At 45.0% G+C, this 7,763-nt stretch overlaps 1 protein-coding gene across 2 annotated transcripts in view; it reads left to right on the top strand.

Annotated features, from left to right (window-relative positions):
• The window catches only part of GRID1 (glutamate ionotropic receptor delta type subunit 1), a 1,072,773-nt gene that overhangs the window by 846,094 nt on the left and 218,916 nt on the right, over positions 1-7,763 (top strand). The window lies entirely within an intron of this gene.

Raw genomic sequence — 7,763 nt, forward strand, 5'->3', positions numbered from 1 at the left:
TTCAGGTTGTAACTTAATTCTACAGGGAGCACATTCCTTAGGAGTTTAAAAGTATAATATATAAAATATAAAATGCCATGGTAAAGATGAGACAGATGAAATATGAAAATGAACTGTGAGAAATATATAAAAATGCAATGTGAGGTTGTGAGGATCAAAAAGTACAGTGAGTGAGTGAAGTTAGCACAGGATATATTTACAGACTTTGCAGTGGATAGTTTAGTTCTTTTGTTTTCTTCAGTGACACTGAGCTTAATTGATATGTAAGTGTAGTTTCTAGGTTTCTCCTACAGAAAACTACTTCAGCTTTCTAGCTTGCTCTGAGTCTTGCCACACCATGCAATGAGTGTGCTAGGTCTTTGCCAATACTGAGAAGAAAAAGGAAATGCCCAAAATGGGGGTGGAGGGATAGTTTGTAGGCAAGAAGGGGCTTCTGTTATATCCATGTCCAAAGGGGGCTTTCTGCTACACCAACAATTTTTCATGGCACGGTGAACCACTATGTTGAATACATTGTGACTTCCTCTCCACTCCCACAGCTGAGCAATGCCTTTCTTTCCCATTTCCAATGATTCCTGTTTCTTTATCAGCCTTAAGTGTCTGGCCAATGTCATTAAGCATCTATGTAAGTGAGAGACTCTATGCCCATTCTCTCAACCTGTTGCATGTTATTAGTGTGACCCCACTCTCTATGAGGTGGAGCCAGACCAGATGGCCCCATGCCTCTTCTGCATATAGATTTTTGGGAGATCCCAGGGTTCCTGACAAGGACACTCAGTTCTATATGAAATGCTTACTGCTCAGTGGATTAATTAGTAGCTCAGTAAGCATCACACATCTACACAGGTGCACCTATTAGGCTGGAGTAAACTAATTTACTCTGCAGCAGGACTGTACTTGTAAATACAAGTACTAGCCTGCTGTGGAGTAAAAAAACTGAAGCAGTACACATGTAGACACTGCCCTGGTTGGCTGGGGCATGAGGGTGCTTCAGTGTGGGGCTGCCCTGTGCTAAAGCACCCTTGTGCCCCACTCAGGCCCTCTACAACATGTTGAGGTGGAGGAAAGAAGCCCTGGGCTGGCAGGCTGATTCCCCCCACCCCAGGCCCTCTGCCAGCTGGAGCTACTCTGACACAGTTTAGCATGCTGCAACCCTGTGTGCACATATAAAGATGTGCCCAGGAGCAATAAACTTTCGTGTGATAAATCTCAGAGTTTAATGCATCGCATTAATATGCACATGTAAATGTGCCTGGTGTTTTCATATTTGTTCCTTACTTCTATATGCTGAGGGAGAGCAGGGCCTGACAGTAAGGAGAGTAGGAGTAAAAGGGCTTCGGGGGGAAGAAGTTGGGGGTGGCAGAGGGCAAGGGGCTACCTGACCCCCTAGATTTATTTTCCCTGTAGTAACAGTAAGAGGGTGAAAAGTTCAAGGCAACCATCTAATAATTAGATTATTTGCCTGGAAAATTATAACAAATTTATAAGTTTTCCATATATAAAACCTAATTATTGGGAGGATATTTTATATTCAAGTAAATGCAGTGATCCCAGGTAACTTTAAATTGTGAGATTTAATTGAGTAATATATAGTTGGTAAAGAATAACATTTGGGCTATGGGTTATTAACTTTATACTGGCTAAATTAATGAAAGTATATTTTAGAAGCAACTTAATTCTCAGTATTTTAGTACCAAGTACTGGAAACCTGTCTTGATGATTCCACTTGACATTAGAGGACTGCATTAGTCTGTGACCCGCCCCACTCTTCCTAAGTAATTTTCTATTTATGTTCATTTTTCATTCTTATTTAAAGGTAAAATGGGGAAAAACAGTTTAAAGCTTATTCTGTTTCAGCTGTTTGACAATGCTGGCCAACATCCTGTAAGCTCTGCTGCCTTCTCTCTCTCATATAGAAGGAAGATATTTAAGTACTTTTCTAAAGAGCTTAGGAATTTATGGATGGAATGTATTGATATATGCTATTCCTAATCTGAAAGTATTCCTTTATAATAGGAATATGTTCCATATTTTTATATCTATCTATCTATATATATATATAAATGTTCCATATATAGTATATATATATAGTATTCTTAATATTCACTGCACCTGGATATTGCTTGCTCTTAAGGAATAGGACTGTCAATCTTACACAGCTTGAACTGCATTATATATAGGGCCTGATTTATAGAGATATTTTAATACATTGCCTAGTTCCTTCCTTTGAACTCTTCCTTCTGCTGTAGATGACATTTGAAAATGGTCCTGAATTTGTCCACAGATTTGATACACAATTTTTTCTCTCCAGTCTTTTTTGTCCTGCTCATTTAGGAGCTAAAGCCAAAGTTTTCCAACATTATTTTTCTAGGGTGATTTGCCCTTGATTGTGTGTTTCCATTCCATTTTTTAATTTTTATTTGTTGTTCACAGATACTGCATATATAGCTTATAGATTCATAGACATTCAGGGCTGGAAGGGACCTCACAAAATCGAGTCCAGCCTCCCTGCCATAGGCAGGAAGTTTGCTAGGGTCAAATGACCCCAGCAAGATAAGCATCCAAACACTATCTGAATGAGTCCAGAGTAGGTGCTTGCACCACCTCTGGAGGGAGTATGTTCCAGACCTTGGACACTCATACCATAAATAAGTTTTTCCTTATGTCCAGTCTAAATTGGCTGTCTAGAAGTTTGTGGCCATTAGACCTTGTTATCCCTTGGGGAGCCCTGGTGAGCAACTGTTCTCCCAGATCCTGGTGCACCCCCCTTATGTACTTATAGGTTTCCACCAAGTCCCCCCTGAGTCTTCTCTTCTCCAGGCTTAAGAGTTCCATGTGCCTCGGCCTCTCCTTGTAAGGCTTGCTCTCTTGGCCTTTGATCATGTGGGTGGCTTTCCTCTGAACTCTCTCAAGCTTATCCAAATCCCTCCTGAGGTGGAGGGCCTAAAACTGGATGCAGTACTCCAGCTGTGGCCTCACTAAAGCCAAGTACAGTGGGAGGTTGACATCCCTGGTTTTGCTTGAGATGCATCACTGGATGTATGCCAGAGTTTGGTTTGCTTTGCCAGCCACAGCATCACATTGGTGGCTCACATTCATTGTGTGGTCAGTCAAGACCCCCAAGTCTCTTTCGGTTGTGGTGCTAATGAGCGTAGCACTGCTAAGCCTATAAGTATGATGCTGGTTTTTCCTCCCAAGGTGGAGCACCCTGTCCTTTTATGCATTAAATGCTATCAGGTTTTGGTCTGCCCACCTTTTGAGCATGTCCAGGTCAGTCTGTATCCCCAGCCTGTCTTCCAGTGTGACTGCCATAGTTTAGTGTCATCCATGAATTTTTCCAGTCCAGATCTGATGCCCAAATCCAGATCATTAATGAAAATGTTGAAGAATACCGGCCTCATTACTGAGCCCTGAGGTACACCACTAGTCACCTCACACCATGTTGATTTGCTCTCATCAGCCAGCACTCTTTGGGTCCTACCAGTTCCCCAGCCATTGGACCATGAGATGGTTGAGGCCACAGTTTTCCAGCTTAGACATGAGGACATCATGGGAGACTAAGTCAAAAGCCTTCTTGAAATCCAGATATATGACATCAACCTCATCTCCCTTGTCCAGACAATGAATCACCTGGTAATAGAAGGAGATGAAGTTGGTCAGGCAAGACCTTCCAGCAACAAAGCCATGTTGGCTGGCACTCAGAAGGTTGCCTTCTGTTAGCCTGCTGCTGATGGAACTCTTGATAATTTTCTCCAGGATCTTTACAGGGATGGATGTCAGGGTGATTGGTCTGTAATTCCCTGGGTCTTCCTACTTTCCTTTCTTGAAGATTGGGACCACATCAGCTGTTTTCCAATCCTCTCATACCTTTCCTGAAAGTCACGACTTCTCAAATATCATCACCATAGGGTGTGCTGTGATGTCCACCAGCTCCTTCAGGACTCTTGCGTGCATACCATCTGGTCCCGCAGACTTGTGGATGACAAGTCTCTTGAGGTGTTTCCTTACTTGATTTACATCAATTGTGGGTCCATCTCCCCCCCTCTGCATGCTTTGTATCCTATCTGGTAGGGTGACCCCTTTGGATGGGTGGGAGAGTGATACAAAGTAATCATTTAGGTGATTCTCCTTTTCCTGAGTGTCAGACATCAGCTGCCCCATTTAATTTAGCAAGGGTCCAAAGTTTCCTTTGTTCTTCCTCCAACTTCCCGCATATCTGAAGAAAGACTTTTTATTGTCCTTGATTCCCATGACTAGCCTGAGTTTGGCATCTGCCTTGGCTTTTCTGGTCTGCTTTCTACAGGTGCAGGCTAGTGCTATGTAGTTCTTCTTGGTGATGACTCCCATTTTCCATCTGGCGTAGGCTTCTCTTTTAAGTTTCAGGAGGTCCAAAAGTTCCCTATTGCTTGTGCTTTGAGGATTGCATTCTTAAGGAACCACCATTCCTCATGGGTTCCCATTTCTAAGGGGCCATGGTCTCTGAGTGCCTGGCTGACCAGTCTCCTCAGTTTTTGAAAGTCAGCCTTCCCAAAGTTGAGGATTTCTGTTTTACTGAGACACTTGCCTTCCCACAAGTTCATGATCACTGTCACTAAGCTTCCCTTCAACCCTCAGATCACTCATCAAATCATTTGCTTTGACCAGCACCAAATCTAGCAGTGCTTCTCCCATATTTGGTCATCAATGCAAGTAAGGAAGCTATGAGACCATGTGCTTTTCCCACAAGATGTCAAGGAGGTTGAAGTCCCCAATGACAATGAAGCATTGGGAGCATGCAGCCTCAGTCATGAATTGAATTCCCAGTCCAGCTCTTCCTCTGAGTTGGGAGATCTGTAATAGACTCCTACAGTTATATCCCCTTCCTCATGCTCCCCCCATATTTTAACCTAGAGGGTCTTGAGGCACCCTTCTTGGTTGCTAAACTCCATTTGAAGGGAAGTGCATTGCTCCTTCATGTAGAGAGCTACTCTCATACCCCTCTTCCCAACACAGTCTGTCCTGTACAAGGTATAGCCTTCTATACCTACAGACCAGTCATAGGTGGAGTTCCACCAGGTCTCCATTATCCCTATGAGAACATTATCATTGAAATTCAGGAGGAGGGCCAGTTTCTCTTGCTTGTTCCCCAAATGCCTGGCATTTGTGTACAGGCAACTGAGCCTGCTGGGGAAGCCCTGGGCTTCCCTGCGTGCTGGGACATGATCTTTCCTTGGCCTGTATTTGGAATGGGTTCCCTTGGGCTACTTAGTCTGTTACTGCTGTGGGTGATGTTATCTGGGTTAGAACTGTTAATTGACCACCCATCCCCCAGCAATCATAGCTTAAAGACCTGTCTAGTAAGTCAGCCATCCAGGAGAGGAAAAGCGTCTTCCCTTTCAGGCTGAGGTGGAGGCTATCCCTCCCCAACAAGCTAACATGGCATGTTCACTCTCTTTCAAACCCTGTTTTTTAAAAAACATGTCATAAAGACCCAGAGCATCTCACATTTTTCAACCAGAGCCTAAATATATAGCAGGATTTAAAAATGTAGGGCTTAGTATGATCATGCCAAAATAATGTTATTTCACAGTGTAGAATTACACACATCTCGTCTAGGAATGTCAGACATTTTTAATAGTATAGAAATTAAAGCATAAGATAGAGTTCCTTAAATGTTTCCTCTATACATAAAAATGTAATTTTATTCTGAGGCTTCCAGTTGCAGATCTCAGTTATCAGTTATATTTTTCTTAGGAATTACTACTGTTGAACAGCTCATGTTGTAGCCCTTTATGTAGATATATTTAATCCCAGAACCACAATAGTGGTAATAGTGTGCCTGATTCTTCAGTTTTCTTCATGTGAGTAGACCTCATTGTACTCCAGTAACCCCAGTGATTCCAGAGTAGCCTACTGTGGGATTTTGCCAGTGCCCTTGAGGTCAGCTAATGAACAGCTTAAGAAAAACCCTGAAATGGCATGAGCCATCTCATTCTCTCTGCTTGGTTATGCTATTCCAGAACAGAGTAGTTCATATTTATATACAAAGCAGTAGAGAGTAAAAATTATTTCTCTTCCCTGCTTTTTAATTTAAGTTTTATTTCTTTTGTTTTCTACATTTCTCAGGTTTGTCAGTTGACCACTAAATGTTTGAAAAATATGTCCTTTAATTTGTCCTTTTTCAGGCTCTGGGGCCCAGGAGCATGGCCACCTCCCCTTGTGGGGTCTACTCCCTTTTGGGGTCTCTGGCATGTCAGCATGCCTGGAGCTCCAGGCCACGGTCCAGAGACTGCATGCCATCAGAGACTATGACCAGGAGATCAACTCCTACTGCCAGGCCCTTCTCCCCCAGGAGCCAGAGGGTAGACCACTGTCTCCCTCCAGGACAAAGGAGGACTCTGGGACTTCCCACTCTGTCCAGTCAGGGGCATGGACCAAGGTGGTCAAGGGCCCTCAGGCCCACTGCACCAAGGCTCCTGCCCTGCTGGAGCTTAGCAACATGTACACACCTCTTGCTGCTCCAGCAGAGCCTAGTGAGTTGCCAGTTCCCACAGGCAACAGAGGCTCAACTGCGGCTAATGTTCCTGCTCTCCACAAGACAAAACATAAGGTGTTTGTTTTGGGAGACTCCATCCTGAGGGGGACTGAGGGGGCAATCTGCCATCCCGACCCCTTAGTTCGGGAAGTCTGCTGCTTCCCAGGGGTCTGCATCCAGGACATTTCAGAGAAGGTCCCAAAGCTCCTCCAGCCCACACACCACTATCCTAAGCTCCTTACTCATGTGGGCACCAATGACCCAGCTGGGTCATGAGGTGCTACAAGGATTTGGAAGTGGGGCTAAAGGGTCTGGGGGAACAGGTGGTGTTCTTGTCAATCCTCCCAGTCTCGGGCTATGGGCTGAGGAGGGAGAGGAGGACCCACGTAGTCAACCAAAGACTGCAGTGCTAGTGTCATCGGGAATGCTTTGGTTTCCATGACCACAACCTGCTCTTTGGTGAGAGAGGCAGAAAGCTGCTGAAAAGAGATGACCTCCACCTCTCTCCCCTGGGGAGGAGGCTCTTCTCAGCCAGACTGGCTGACCTGCTCCACCAGGCTTTCAAGTAAGCCTGTTGGGGGACAGGGGACTAATACCACTGCTGGCCCACTGAGCAACCCTTGCAAAGCCAGCTGGCCAAGGCACTTAAAGGAGCCCACCCTTGCCCCAGCTCTGCTACAATCTGTGGGCAAGGCAAGAACCTTCAAGGGGACACTTGCCTGCCTGTATACACAAATGCCAGGAGCTTGGGGAATAAGCAGGAGGAGCTTGTCCTTCTGCTCAATGCAAATAATTATGATGTCATAGGGATAACAGAGACCTGGTGGGACTCCACCCATGACTGGACCTCGGGTATAGATGGTTATACCCTGTACAGGAGGGATCATGTAGATAAAAGGGGTGGGGGTGTAGATCTCTATGTTAAGGACAGCTAGATGTCTCTGCAAGCTTATATTGTCAACAAGGGTGGATGACTAGAGACCCTCTGGGTTAAAATCCTTGGGGAACACGGCACAGGGGACACAACAGTGGGAGTCTACTACAGATCTCCCACCCAAAGTCCTGAGCCTGACCAGGAGTTTGCCTGGGAACTGACTGAGGCCGCTTGCTCCAGGACCTTGGTTGTCATGGGTGACTTCAATTACCCGGACATCTCGTGGGAGGATCACTCAGCAAAATCTGAGCCGTCAAAAAGCTTCCTCTTGTGCGTGGATGACCTCTACCTGACTCAAGAAGTCTATAGGCCAAC

The sequence above is a fragment of the Crocodylus porosus genome, unplaced genomic scaffold, assembly GCF_001723895.1.
Source record: "Crocodylus porosus isolate Cpor-Errol unplaced genomic scaffold, CroPor_comp1, whole genome shotgun sequence".
Lineage (NCBI taxonomy): Eukaryota > Metazoa > Chordata > Crocodylia > Crocodylidae > Crocodylus > Crocodylus porosus.